The sequence below is a fragment of the Fistularia commersonii genome, chromosome 26, assembly GCF_037954325.1.
Source record: "Fistularia commersonii isolate RoL2024-O1a breed Wild chromosome 26, RoL_Fcom_v1.0, whole genome shotgun sequence".
In the NCBI taxonomy this organism is placed as follows: domain Eukaryota; kingdom Metazoa; phylum Chordata; class Actinopteri; order Syngnathiformes; family Fistulariidae; genus Fistularia; species Fistularia commersonii.
This window is the reverse complement of record NC_141309.1, coordinates 9,428,138-9,444,079: the sequence shown is the minus strand read 5'-3', so window position 1 is coordinate 9,444,079 and position 15,942 is coordinate 9,428,138. Positions and strand designations below refer to the sequence as shown.

The window sequence follows — 15,942 nt, the reverse complement described above, 5'->3', positions numbered from 1 at the left end:
GTTAGATACATAGAGAGCTTGAAAACATAAAGTCACACCATTTGCTCGTGTAAAGGCATGAAAATGTGATAAACATTCAATAATGTCAACATGGAAACTTTCATTGTCGTGTAGTTTCATTTGAATAAGGTGAATTAATTGTTTTTTTCTAAATCTTCTGCTGCTTTTTTAAACTTTTCTTCATTCTCCAAATGTAATGACAGTGAGAACAACTTTTTTTCCTTAAGCACCCTTTCTTTCTTTTTTAATTTCCTTAAATTGTAGGAACAAAGCGGTTATGTGAACTGTTTAAGTATCACTGTGTTGATGAAGAAAACAACTCCAGGAAAACCATTCCAGTAACTTCTGTTACTCAGCACCTGGAGATTGACCTCTCTGTCTTTCAATTTCCTTCCCTTTTCTTCATCTATAATGTTTCTTCCTCAGTCTAGTAACATAGTCAACTTTCTATCGGCTCATCAAAAGCTGGTTAGGAGTATGAGTTTTTCTTTTTGTTTTTTTGATAGGGATTTTTGCCACGAATTAAATGGTTTTAGCTTCCTTGCCCACTACCTCAATAAGCTGATTGTTCTATTTGTGTGGCAGTGCCTAACAGTTTTTTTTTTTTTTTTTGATATAAACACAATGCGGGCAATCTGGTCCTGAGTTATACATTTACACATCTAGTATTTGTCAATTTACGTTAATTTACTTCAGACTATTTTGAAAATAATCAAATGTAAAATGCAACATCATGTTGTTCCCTCACCTGACAGCAAGAAGGTTTTTACTTCAATTATGACGGGGGTCTTTCTGTGTAGAGTTACATGTTCTCCATGTGCTTCCATGGGGTTTTCCAGTTTCATCCCACGGTCCAAACACATGCAGTAGGTTAGCTGAAGACTTAATTGTCCACTGTTGTGAATGTGAGAGTGAAAGTTTGTATGTCTCTACATGTTGCTTTGTGATCGACTGACAACCAGCCCAGAGTGTACCCAGAGACAGCAAATCAGCGCATCGAAAATGTGAGACTTTTCCCCGAACAAATCCCTTAGCTTGTGACAGGCTTCTCTGTGGTTGTTCCATTGTACTGATAGAGATAAATATTTCCTTTTGAAACACTTCACAGCGAGGTCTTTACTGTCAGAGTCCTGTGAACCAGCAAGGCAGAGAACATATCCTATGGAAGAAATTCACTTTTGTCTCTCATTCAGTGATCTCCTTATTTAAAACATTAACTAAAAATCACTAATCACCACTGGAGAGTGTTAGAATGTAAATTGTAGCATAAAGGGTCTTTCATACCTGATCATCTCATTAGCAGCTACACTGCTGGAAAGGCATTGGCGTAACCACATACATCTCATGAGCAGCTCCTATGCATTTTCATATATATCCCATCAGACGTGTTCTGAGGGTGTTCGCTCTGGCTGATCATGTTGTCAAAACTCAAGGCAACATTAGCAATCATCCTATCATATCCTGCGTCTCATAAGCAAGGGAATTGAAGAGAAGGGACAGAGAAGGGAAAGAAAGGGAAGGGAAAGCAAAAGAACGGGTTAGAAGAAGTCTTGCAAAAGCATTTTGTTAATGAATACAATCTAAATGAATGCAATGAAAAAACAGATCTTAAAGTAATTTAATTCATTTGTCAAGAAATAATTTCCCTCTTGTATTTAACATACACATATCCTTTTCTTTTTCCATAGTTCAGTTTAAATTTTACTTTACAAATATCCAAATTTAATTTTGAGGCATAACTGTCACATTCTGCACTAGCTACTGCTCTTTTTTTTCATCCACACCTGAGTGCAGAGGGCCTGCCATGCACAAGTTGACCACATGTTTGAGGGGTCAGCCAGAGTAGCTGGGTGAGAGCCAGCCTGCTGGGAGCGAGGGCCAGGGCAGGCCTGGGCTTGATTGACCGTCAGTGATACCTGGAGTGTGAGTGGATATGAGACTGTGGTGGTGCAAGACTGGAGCTTGTTTCCTGTAGATTAGACCGATATACCCTCAGGATGGGCTTTTCAACATACCACTTCTCTCGCCATGACCGTGTGAACTTGGGAAGTTTCTTGTCATGAGTGTGTGTATGTACGTGTGTCTGTTTGCGTGCACATGTATGTGACTGTAAGCACATGTGCACATGCGCATAATCACGTTTGTAATTAATAATAGCATAAACTTTTCAACCGGCTTTTCCATGTGTTCTGACTAACAGAGGATTCCAGGGAAAACATTCCTCTTTAACCTGAACTGAATGAGGCATTAACCTTGAAACTTGTGGATTTCTGAACTAATCACATCAAGAGTGGTATGCCATGGATTATATGATGTTCAAACCATCATTTTTCAACTTTTAAAGGTTCCATTTTCCAACTGTTCTACTTGTCCACACATATCTTTCACAGAACTACATTTAAATGATTTCTTTTCTAAAGCATTCCACTCACCTCTTTTGATTTATTTACTGGTGTTGGCCTTTTTTTGTCTGTTTTTGTGTCTCCAAGAAGCCGTGGTTGATGTATTGTGTTTTCAAGTTCCTGGCCCTCCATCCAATTGTTTGATGCACTTCCCAGAGACACCTACAGGAGATGTTCTCATCTTTGACACAAACATTTATCTAATTAAACATCCATCTGGCTAAGGCCACTGTGAACTAATCTGGAGAAATCTGAATAACCTTGATGTTTAGAAAATTTACCTCAGCATCAATTCCTCGTTTGGGCGAGTGGACATTAGTGCCAGATGAACGAGCTAAAAGTTATACGATTGTCACAGTGTTTTAATGGAATAAAATGAAGACGTGATGAAATTTTTTGAGGATGAATATGCAATACTCCCCATGACCGCCAACCTGGTTGTTATTGTCAGAGAAGTACATCAGTAAGTTGCTAATTGCACTTTTGGAGAGGAATTGTACTGTATATTCCCCCTTAAATTTAAGTGAAGCTGCATGAGCTTTTCGTCCGCTTGTGTTCATCTAGTTTGATTTTGTGCCTAAAGTCTCTGACAAGTGAATGAGGCCCAATTTAAGGGTTAGACTTTATTTAATAGGCAGTGTGTGCTTGTGTTTCTATGCATGTACTCAGGCTATTGCAGTGTGCCACATCTCAAGCCCCTTATTCTTAGATAATTGTGCAGCAAGTCCTCAGCCTCCCCTTTAACCTGAAAACCAAGCTCATTGCGACTCCCCTCCCCTCCCTGCAAGTTAGAGAAAAAAAATCCCAAGTTGTCCTTGTGCATAAAAGTGGATTCTACTCACCAACACCTTTTCAAATTAATATTTGTGATGGGTGCCATTCTGCCAGCCCCAGTTTCTGTTCCCCACTTTTGTTCCTACGTTTGATGTAATGGAGGCAAGGACAAAGAAGAGAGCAGGCAGAGTGTGTGAAAATGGTAGTTAAGTGGGCTTAAGGACTCCTTCAGTAGCTTCTGAAAGGCCTGGACCCTGAATAGGACCCTCGCACTGCTAAGCTGTAGTGCAGTAAACAAGACAGGTCCAACACAAAGGTGCGTCTTAAATGAGCACAGACACCGTCCTCCTTCTTCAACTCACCCTAACTCTCATTCATATCTTTTCTCTTGTTCTTTAATGCTTCTCTGGACTCTTCCGGCAGTGTGTGTTTGTGGTCTGTTCTGCTGGTTGGATAGCTGGACGGCTGGGGACAAGGCAGACCTAGCCTAGTCTGCCATCCCAGTCTTCCTTGCGCATGGGCGGTTCAGCTCTTTTGTTTAGTTAATTGCAATGAGTATAATGTACTCGTCTCTCGGAGGTCTGCAAAAGACAATTAGACAATCCCAAGAATTTAATGAGGCACCACCAACCCCAATCCCCCATACTCTGCTTTGAAAAACACCCTACTCTCTGCTGGCACCAAGTGTGTGTGTGTGTGTGTGTGTGTGTGCGTGTGTGTGTGTGTGTGTGTGTGTGTGTGTGTGTGTGTGTGTGTGTGTGTGTGTGTGTGTGTGTGTGTACGTCTGGGTGCTTTTCGGGCAGTGGGGAGGGGGAGTGTGCAGGTTACTGCCTTTGTCTGTATTTGTGTATTTACTAAGTTGTTGTTATGCCCATTTGAGAAATCTAAGATTTTTTTTTTTATGCAAGCTGCAAAGTAAAGCACACTCATTCATCTTGAGTTTTGAGCTTATGACCAAATAACAAATAGGGTTATTATCACAAGACTTGCTCTTCCTGGACAGGACAGTATTTTTATGGGAATGTTCATGTAATTATTAAGAACTATTATCCTGCTCAGCCAGTGAAGAGGTAGTGTACTTGACAGTATCATCCCCAACAAGGGTGACAGACAAAACCCTGGATGGACCTCTTAAGGACATCAGCCCGATCCTCTCTCTCACTCTTCTATTTTTTTTTAACTATCATTTTCGCTATATTGTCCTCTTATTCTACTTCTGTCTCATATTCTGTCTTGCATTCCATTCCACACTTTTTGTTGGATCTTGCCCAGATAAAGCCAGGCCTTTAAGCTGAAGAATCATCCATAAGTGATTAATTATGTCTGTCTTCACCTCATATGGAGATTAATTAATATCAATCTGCCATTGTTAAGTGCCTGTAATTCATAGCCCTAAAACCTACACTTCATGAAGAAAAGGGGGCTTTCCCATAGCCAACTTGTTGTCTGTCTCCAGTGCTTTATTCTTTCTCCCTTTCTGTCATTCCTTTACGTTTTTCCTCCCTGGCTAATCATGGTGTTACAACAAAAGACAGGGCTCCATTATTTCATGTGTGCGTCCCCGAAGAAAGGAAATGAGAACGGGACAGAGGGTGGCCGTGGCCTGACACCGCACTATTAATCTTCCAGTAAAGCCTTGTCAGGCAGAAACGGACACAAATGGATCACTCCCATTAACTGGGGGAGTGTAGGTAAGGGCTTTAACAAGCGTTTACCAGAGTCCATTTTCTCACTAATGAAGAGGGGGAATACACAACCTCCCATCTAAACCTGCCAGACCGCACTTAAAGGTCTAGAAGGAGGAGAAAATATGTGAGCGTGGATAAAAAGCTCTAATCGCTCTGCTGACATGTTTTATCAGACATGGTAAAATGTTACAGCTTAGACCACCTTACTGTTAACCCAAAACCCCATGGCTGCAGTCTGTCATCGTGGTTCTGTACCCTAAGCCCTGGGAGTTTCAGTAAAGAACAGTTTTGCTATTTCCCATTTTGATAAGTTGGTATTTCAAAGATAACTATTCAAGACAAGTTGGAAAAGTTGTCTTCTATGATTGGATCTTTTGATATTAGCATGTCAAAATACAAGGTGAGATTTTTTTTTTTTGTTTGTTTTGTTTTTGTTTATTTGGTGGCTTTTGTGTTGTTTTGTTTTTTCCTCAAGGGATCGTCCTTTCAATCTATGTTATAGATATTCAGGCATACAAATGCTGCCATGTTACATTCTTTGACACTCTTTTGGGAAAGACACTCATCTCAAAAGGAGTTTGCATTTATGCACTATGTTTTAAACATGTGTATGTCAATGTCTGTAGCTGTCTCCTGAGCTGTCATGTCTGAGACAAGGAGTTCTGTCCACACAGCCCTGAAACCTCAGAGTTTTGCGGCACAGCTCTCCCGGATGTCTTGGCATCGCATGTGAAATCCCAGAAGGCTATGTGTGTAGTTTTGTATCTGTGCACAGTTATATTTATATTTGAGTGAGACGGACGATTGGATGTCAAATGTCCTCTGTATGATGTCTCTGTGGCCTCTACACAGGCTAAATGGACAAGTAATGTTTTACTTTTTATTATGGAAATAAGAAACGCTATGTTGATGTAGTATAATATATCATATTGTTAGAGTTATATTCTCTGAGCAACTTAAATGTTTCTCTTACTCAGTTTGCTTCATGTAATCATCCAGATTTGTTTCCCTCAAATTTCCATTTTGTGTGTGGTATGATGACCATTCTCGCCTTTCCTGTCAGTCATGTGAGCCATTTCTCATGCTCTGAGGAAGGCTTGCTTTAGGTGAGCATCAAAGAGGATAAATCATTGGAAAGTCAGAGATATTACCCCATGAATGAATAGCCAGTGCCTTGAAAAAGAGTAAGCAGCATATGTCATCGCTCAAGTGATCAAAAAAGAACACAATTCTCTTCGGAAGTAAAGTGGTTCAGTCAATTTGTCAATTATCGTGTTTGAATTTTACAGAAAAATAGTATCACAAGGAGAAGAAGACTTCATCTTCTTCCTCCCAGACACCCCCATCCCATCCTAGCGTTCTACCTCCTCAACAACTCCTCTCCTCGACCCCCATAGCCCAAACATTTTTAATTATATCTTCTCCCAAGAAATGCATCTCAGTAACCAAGGAGCTGACATTGATGCATGTGCTGATAAATCTGTAAACACTGGAAACAAGATTAACAAAGATTTTGAGGAAAGGGTGACAGCTAATTTTGCGCAATGGTCGGCACCTCATTCAAGAGTGATGCTTTTGAAAGAATGAGCCGCGCCTGTGAATTGATGCCCCATACAAGAGAAGGGGGATATGAATGTAGCCTGAGTACTTCCACGGCATATGCACTTTATAATTTGTTCTTTTTTAATCATAACCTCTTGTCATCACTGCACTTAGCTTTCGCAGTTCGTCATGCCCCCACTGAGCATTTTGGTTGGTTGCTTTTTCATCTTGCTGAATGTTTATAGAGGCATTCCCTTTGTCACATCCAACATATAACTAATGTTATGTTGACAGCAATTTATATCACCAAGTAAACCTTGTGAAACCTTAACCACTTCATCTACTTTTCAAACATTATAACAGCTAGATCAGTGCTATAAAAATGACTACAGACTCAAGAGCATTGCTATTTCAGCCTTTTCTCTAACTTTCTTAAATTATTTTCAGATGTGTATATACGCGTAACTCTCTTCAGAGTGATCTAATCAACAGTACGTGGTGGAGTCGGTGATATGCCACTCTCGACCTGTGGCCCTCGTGTCTCTGTTGTTCCTATCAACGGTCTAAGACATCGATACACACGCTTGTCAGAAAGATATCAGCCTGCCTTATCTTCTTGATCTGCAGACATGCACGCACTCACACACATGCACATACACGTGCACTTACACACACATGCTCACAAGGACAGAGAATAAGATAACAATCATACTTCCACAGCCGATTTCCTTTTTTCTCGAGGACGCCACACCAGTTGTACTCCTTCTTTTTCCTCCTCCGTAGCCAATTTCAGGTATATACAGTAAGAATGTTGTGTAGATGTGCCGCTCTCTTTTTTTCTTAGTCATTTTTCTTTTTTTCTCCATTCTTTCCCCCAGTCTCTTTATGTGTTGTCTCCTGTCTCCCAATTGCTGCCTTCTTCATTTTAAGGCAGCTGACAGCTTCTTTCATTTTTTCTTTGTCAATTGCTCCTTCTCTGTCTCTCTGTCTCTCCTGCTCTTTTTCATTCCTCCCATCTGCTTTTGCTTTTGTTTGTTCGTCCCTTCTCCTATCCCAACTTGATAATGAGGAATGTGGTGTGACCCTGACCTCCATCGGCCCTGCAACCACCTTCGACCCCTCCAGGTGACCTCCAGTCTCTGTTTTGACAGCTTGATTAATTACCTAGTGTTATGATTTATGAGAGAAGCAGTATGTAAAAATAATGGGCAACAGGTGGTCTTAAAAAAACGCAGAAGATTTGAAAGACCTTCTAGTAAGAGTTGTGGGGACGGTTGGGTGGGGGGGTGGGATTAGTATGTGTATGAGAGAGAAGTGTAGACAGAGAGAGTAGATGTGTTTTACAGCCATTTCCCATGGTTAATCGCATTCAACCGTTTTTGAAGGCTGCGCAGGGTTAATAGGAAAATGTCTATTGTTCCATGCATGGTTTTGCTGTAGCATGGATTTCTCCACGTGTATTTAGCCATATGGTGAAAGGATGAAGGGGATTCCAACATACATGCGTAGCCCCATGTGTGTGCTGTGGAGCATAAACCCAGCCATGTGGTAATGACACTATGGAAAATGTGCTGGAACACACTCGCACACACGCACACACACACAACCATACACACACACACCAAACACACTTTCTACCACCTCTGTTTCTAGGTACCATCCTGTGAAAATAAGCAGGGCAAATAACAAGACAGAACACCCATAGTAATTACCCTTAGCCATTGAAACACAGCTTGCGACTGACTGTGGCAACCCTCCTTGACTCAAGAACCGAGGATGCGTTGCCACTTAGAAAGAAGTCAGTCCCTTTTGGTCTGTTGGGTCTTTGTATTTGTGCCATTCAGGTTTTTAGCATGCTAACATTGTACCCTGTTGCTGTCTTGCAAATTAAATTTATCATCACTGTGCAATACCCTCACAATACATATTAAAAATAATTAAGGTATAGCAAAAATCAGACATGGAGCACAATATATTAAACACCTTACGCAGCAATGCTTTGCATTGCACACCAGTTTCCTGCACTAGTTCACAATAACAGGGCATGGGTGAACAGCTTCTGATTCAACCCTTGATCTAAAGAGGTCAAAGTTTTCCTGGGATGTTCACAAAGATTAATACCCTGGGATCAGTAGAACAATCTCAGATCTTACCAGTTCAAATTTTCTTTGAAATGGCATCCATCCTGGGTTTTTCAACATAAAAATACAATGAAAGAAGTACAGTGCCGTTTTGAATGAGCTTCCTCATGATCTACCCCAAATGACACATGCTTAACAGCAAACTCCAGGACAACATTTTGTTTGCTTGCTTTTATGTGAACGGAAAATGTTTCAGACAGATAAACTGTATGTCTCTTCAGAATTGTCTATAGCTCTTTCATGAATTTGAGTGCAGGTCTGTGCCCATGCAGGTGCTAATGTTCAGATCTGTCATGCCAGTGACCCTGGCTGGCACACTCTGTACATATGGCCATGTCTCTCACACCCACTATGTGTTCATGTTTGTCAGCACCTTACTGTCCAGACAGTGAAAAAGAAAGATACTTCAATAAATATGCCCACTCTTTTCTGTTTTCTTGAAAAAAATCATAATTTTTTTCAATACTTACAAATGTCTGAAAAGATAAAAGGACTTTTTTCTATATTTTTCACAAATGAATTGTAATCATGATCTAGATTTACAGTAGGACTGCACTCTTTCCTTTCTATGCCCATTGAGGTCAGTATTTGTCTTTTTTCCTCCTGTGCTGTTATTACTGGCCTTTTTGGACAACATTGCCTCAGTTTTCTCCCTTCATATATATATATATATATATATATATATATATTTTTTTTTTTTTTAATTTATTTTTTTTTGTAGCATATCTGCCTTTGCCTCCGCCTCTGCTCTCCTGTTTCCTTGATTTATACATTAAATAGTTAGGCAGGAGGGCTGGGATGCACCTATCATTCCATGATCTATATCTCTCTGTACCCTCATTAAAAATACATGTGTATGCTTAGGGGAGACAATATAGAATGTATAAATCAAAATGCTAACGGCATCAGAATAATCCTCCTGTATTTATTTCCCCATAGCTTTTCCTGTATGGGCTTATGATCCTTCGTACTTACTCTATTTCCTGTAATGTGGATGTGTCAAGTACTTTTTTTTGCTTTGATATTAAACTCTATTCCATGGAGTCATTAATTTATTACGCAATTATTTTTGCCTGCTCATGAGTGCACCAATCCTGGTTGACACCTCTCTCATCTTAATCGTTCTCTGTTTATTCTTTACCAGGTGCGATTGTTGAAAAATTGCACTGAAATCTTTCACAAACATTCATACATTTAAAATACTGCCAAGTGACTATGGTGCTAATTTCACTTGTAGTCACACAGCTCTGAATAAGGGTTGTGGGTTTCATTCAGTTATTTTTTTCTTTTTTTGTAAAATACTGTTCCTGTATAAAAATAAATAAAAAAGTTGACAAATGACTTTGGTAACTTTTACTTGCACAATCAATAGCAGTAACAATTTCCACCTGGAAGGTGATTAATGCTACATCCAGCCCCAATCTAGCAACCCCCACTCCAAACCTTGCGCCCTCCCTCCGTGTGTCATGGTGAGAGCAGATGAAGCGGCCGCCAGACACTGTGTTCTTCTATTTGCACGTATGTGTGTGTTTGTTTATGTGAAAAGTTCTGTCCATCCACTTGAATGCTTCCCCTTGATCAATCACCGAGCACAAATAGTGGCTGAATAAAGTCACACATTCAATGACATTTTAAATATACAGATAAACTGACAAGGCACTATACTGGATGAGTTACTCCGTATGTTTGTGTGAATGTAATGTCTAACCTTTCACTAAGGTGCTGTAGATAAACAGGTTGGTAGGACCAAGATAGGAAGAGAAAATAGTCAATGAATTGGAGAGAAAGAAATGTAAATGTGAGCATGAAAAGAAGCCGAGGCATCAGGGATCAGATGCTGTGTTATTCTCTTCACTTCCTCCACCCCACTGCTCCACTTTGAACTAATTTATGAATATTCAGCTTCACATATAAACAATTTCCAAATGAGCCCAGACAATCATGCCAAGGTTAAAAACTTTGCTGCTTATTACAGGCTCAACTACTTGACTAGCTCAAAAGGTTAGCCTCTATTGTAACTGAAACCATTTTTGTTCATTGAGATCAAGAAATAGATCATTACCATATTGTCTTAATAACTTTGTCCAAATTGGTTCAAGAATACATTAGTGGAAGCAAACACTAAATATAGTGTTTGAACTTGAAGTGAAAAGTAAATTCAGAGAAACCTAATTGAATGTTTGCACTTTATGAGAGGAGATAGATACTGTAGACAATTGTTTAAATCATTTACTTCTAATTTAACTTTTTCAATTTTAAATTATTTAACTTTACTAATTTAATCACAGGGCAGATAAAGATGCATTTTTCAGGTTTTCCTATAAACATTTGTTTTGGGTGCTTTCTTGAATTTAGAAATGTCGGGTAAAAGGAAGATATTCATCTCTCATGTAGGCATTGCAGTTGTTAGTCTGAGTAACATGTATACTAGCGTCTTGCTATTCCTGCCCCTTATCCATTCTGTATATATATAATGTTGTGGTTATGTAAAATAACTTGAAAATAATATCAAATAAAGTTGAGCTCCACTCCAGCTGCCCCCCCTATCCTATCTGTTCTTAAGAGGATGATGGATTTTGTGCTGACAAGCTGATGACAGTCCCATCTCATACCCTCTCACATCACCCTTAAGATCCACACATGTCTTTTCATTGTCCCTGAGGTACAGCAACTACTTTCCTGCCCCTCTGTTCTTGGAGAAGCATAGCTGTGTGTTCCGAGGGTATGGGGGGTCTAAGACTGGTGCTGTGTTAAAATGAGAAGGGGGGCACCGTGACTTAATCTGACAGTCGTGTGCGATCTGTGTGGTATCTCAGTCTCAAGGAGAAGGGGAGTGGGAAAATAGTCAAGAGAGAGTGAGGAAAGAGGGGGATCAGATGGATGAAAAGCTCATGTAGAGATGGAGACAGACAAGGTCACACAAAGCAGGGTGGCCCTGACAGAGGAAGAGTGTGCACTTGCTATTACCGTATTTACCCTCTCTCAGCGCTTTCTTACCTCATTACTTGGGAGCGTTGTACATATCATTTGTGATTATGAATGATGTGCTTTACATCACATATACAGTATAATATGAAGGGAGGGGATACTTAAGTAGCTGAAATCATTAAAAAAAAATGCCGGCAACTTCTTTTGCAGCTTGCCTTTTTCTTCGGTCAACCATTGTGGCTTGTTTGGATTTGAAATGTGACTGCAGTCTGCAGACATCTCTCCCTTCCTTCTCATCTTATTGGGTATGCCAAACTGGGTGACCCTTTCTCCACTGTCAGTCAAACCACGGAAGCGAATCAGGAGCTGCGTGTTGCAGAAACTAGGAAATGTATTGAAGACTATCGAGAACAGACAGCACCCCATGCCCTGATCTACGCCGCCTCTAGATAACAAGCTAATAATTTAAGCTCCCAAATAGCACATTTTAATGGCCACTCATAAACTGCACATCAAATCCTAGCCATCAAGCACATGAACTTTGATAAAGAAATGTTTTAAAATACAAGTACAGCACTAAAAGGAGTATTTATACACGCCTATTCAGCAAACTACAAACAAGACCATAGATTCACACAATCATACTATCCACCTTTTTTACTGCACACACCCATGACCACTATCAGCCATGCTTTGTACCTGTCAAGTGCTGTCCTTTTCCCTGTGCCCAAAGCCCTGCTCACTACATGAGAGCTCTTACATCAAAGCTTTGCCAAGCTCTGCACGCAAAGATGAAACAACCTCTCACTTTGGCCGCCTTTCTTCCCACTCCTGCACATTAGGAGCATTTCATTTCATTACAACACCACTACAAAAATAGGGACTCTGCTGTCTTAAAGGGACATCTTATTTATTCCCCCTCACACTTGTATACTCGTTCACATGCACACACACATACACACACACACACACACACACACACACACACACACAAACACAGACACACACACACACACACAAACACAGAGACACTCACACACCAGTAATGAGCTAATAATGACAATAGAATGGGAGATATTGAAACATGTAAACGTCTAGGCCTAATTTAATTAATCAGAAATAATTCTCATTGTTGCTGTTCATTTTATAATTCATACTCTATTTTTAATTTATTTTTGATGACATTTAGATTCTCAAAAGGTCTTTTTTTTTTGAGAAATCATAAGGTAGTATTTACTTAGATGGTATGATGATGAAGGGTTTCTTCATGGTGATGAGACAAGCTCTGGTTTCCGTAGCAGCGGCGGCCTTTGTTGCGCTTTGTTGCATCTGACGCAGGACAGGCCGACAAAGGAGTGCTAAGGAGCGTCCAGAGCAGCATGATGGGGGTTGGTTTTCCCTCCCTTAGAGGGGTCGAGGCAACCCTCTTGACCGCTGGCCCCAGGGCAGGGGCTCAGTATGGTGGTGGCACAGGGGCACCCACAGGGCATGGGAAGAGACTTAGACTGCTTACTACAACAGAAAGACAAGACTGACTCAACTCTGTGGAACTGCAATTGTGTGTTTTACTCAAGACAGTGTGTGTATATCGGACAAAGGCAAAGCGACACAACGTAAGAAATCTCTGTGAGAGAGATTTAAAGGTATTAAAAGCAGGATGACCCAAGCTCTGCCATGTGTATTTGTCTATAGATTCAGACTTTGACAGCACATCACCGCACAATAATCAGATTTAGCCTATGAATTCAGTGTGCATATGTATATGAGTGAGATAGTTATTGTGAAACACAAAGACTGAATGCTCTGACTCTATAAAGGTTGAAGGTAAGATTTGGCTGTCACAAAAAAACAGCAGGACATGGATGATAAGCATTAGCTCTGTGAAAGGATAGTCTGAATGTCTAATTTTATTTTTATTTTTTTAAACCATCAATCTGTTAGGTTACATCATTTTTAAGAGAACACTGATATTATTATTTTAATCTGTTCCTTTTTTTCAGAATCACTTTCAGGGTCTCATTTCAAATTTATTTTCACAGTTTCCAGATATCTTGATCCTCCTCAGTCCACTTGCTTATTGTCACATAGTCAGTTGAAGGGAAGATGAAGAGGATGAAATGGTTGACTGGGAAGTAGTTTTTGTCTTGACATTAACATAGACCTCTCTGAATTCAACTAGCCCAGGGAATTTTGACATGGCGTGGACTCAAAGGTCCTCTGCTTCCAGACTTAGAATGTCAAACACTGGTCGCTTTTATAGCAATATCCTTGTGGGTGATTGAACAGATGAAGGAGTGAGTACCATTAGTTGGTGAGGTGTGTTAGCCCCACCAAAGCCAAGGTTATAGGCTATAGGCCACTCTGGGTGAGCACAAGGCGACCAGAGGTTGGGAATCAGGCTACTTGGGCAATTTAAAGATTCAATTACAAAGGTTAAAAACAAGTTAGTGACCAGAAAGGGCCAGGATGAGGAGAATAAGGGCACTGACGACATGATTGTTAGGCATTCAGGGTTCGTATCAGAATACGGGGACTGATGTTGCTTAAACCACTAACCTTTGGCTTTGGGTTTCACACTCAGGATTAGGGGCTAGCAGGAATGCACATGAAAGGAGAGGTACCGGTTTAGAGAAACAGCATTCTTTCTGTCAATCTGGCCTACTCTGTGATTTGGGAAGTTAGATTCTTTTTAGAGATATTTCGTTTACACGTTGGACATTTTATAATTTTTTGATCATATTAATTTTGTTATTTTTCTTTTTTTTAACAAGAATTTCGTCTAACACTGAATTGATCTTGACCGTTATTTTATCGGGCTGCCACCAGTGGGCAGTGCCATAAAGCTGGTGTGGATTTGGTTAGACTTCCTCTGCCTGTCCCTCCCTCCCTCACTCTCGTTCCTTTTTCATCTGGTCATCCATCTGTCGGCATGTGCACTCATGTGTCTTATGTTCTTTATATGTGTGCAAATGTATCTGTGATGTCTGAGGGAAAATTGTATCTTCTAATGATTCCTCATCAATTAGCGCTCTACTCCTTTTGGGTTACCAGTCTTTATACTTACTAACTCATTAAACTACAGGTAGTACAACCCGATATAAATTGCTAAATTGCCCTAATTGTCCCTCAGCATAAAGTAAAGTGAAATGCAACTCATCTCATCTAGACTCCATAGTCTTATGGGATATTCTTAAGAACTAAAATAAATATATTCAATCGCTGAGATTTTTTTGGGACAACATGTTTAAGAAAAACAACTTTATGAGTGAGTTTGACATTGCAAATGTGACCAGTTAAAGGGGGAAAATTCTAAATAAAGGATCAAAAATTTTATAGTAATAAAGGAATTTTATAATCAAAATAAGTGAGAAAGTGTCATTTTACTGTTATCAACACATTACTGGTGCTAATGGAAAGGGTGTGTGGCAGGTTTGATATCGATGGGCACAGAAGGGACACACACATGCGTGCGTCAACAGAAGACAAGCACACTCTGTTAACACTTATTAAGGAAGAGAGGATGTGCTGCCTTCAGATTACTTCGAAGCAGCTGAGCGACGTCACCTCTCTTAACTCTCTCTCACATCTCTTAAAGATCTTTGTCAGTGCTGATATCTTTCATAATTTTTATTGTGTGTCTATGTATGTACTCATGCCTGGATACAGTTCTCCTCAAGCATAAGCTTACATATTTCAGACTTGGGATGTTTTATCTGTACTCACAGTTGGGATGTAAAAATCACAAACCAAATAAAGTGGAGATCCGTCTATTTCCTGCTTTAGTTTTGGAGTGCTTGTAATGAGAAACACAGTTAATTAAAGTTTCGTAAGAGCTGAAAAAGCCATTACAGGCTACAACAACATTTTCTTTCCTCCAGAATGCACTTCCCCTCTGTCTTTCTCATTTGTTATTCTTCTTCAGTCTGCTTCAGTCAGATGTCTTCTTTATCTAAAATCGTAAGTCAAAAATGTTCCCATTTTTAGAAAAATCTAATTGGTAAGGCCTATAAATTTTCCATGGAGGTATTCTCTTTTCCTTTTTTCAACTCTAAGTCTTTTATTTGTAAATACATTTTTGGAGTGCTATTTTTAAAGGTTTTAACATAGATAAAAAGCAAGTGTCACTCAGTGTCACACACAGAACACACACACACACACACACACACACACACACACACACACACACACATACACACACACACACTCACACAGAGTCTTGTGTGCAGCTGTGACCAAATCCAAGGTTTACTGTTAATGGAATCAATTGCGTTCGATATTAAATGACACATGCACTTTGGGGTCACAAAATCACTCACTGTCCTTAAATTCCTATACCTCAGTTTAGTTTTCAAGCATGTTCCCGCAGAGACTCTCCCCTCTGACTTTATTAAGTGTTTTTCCTTTTTATTTTTAAACTTGTTACTCCAGTATTATTACTGCTGGGCTCATTGCACCAATAAGCCCAGA

General features: G+C 39.9%; 1 protein-coding gene across 3 annotated transcripts in view; it reads left to right on the top strand.

Moving 5' to 3' along the window:
* The window catches only part of arb2a (ARB2 cotranscriptional regulator A), a 156,573-nt gene that overhangs the window by 54,792 nt on the left and 85,839 nt on the right, over positions 1–15,942 (top strand). The gene's annotated exons all lie outside the window — the stretch shown is intronic.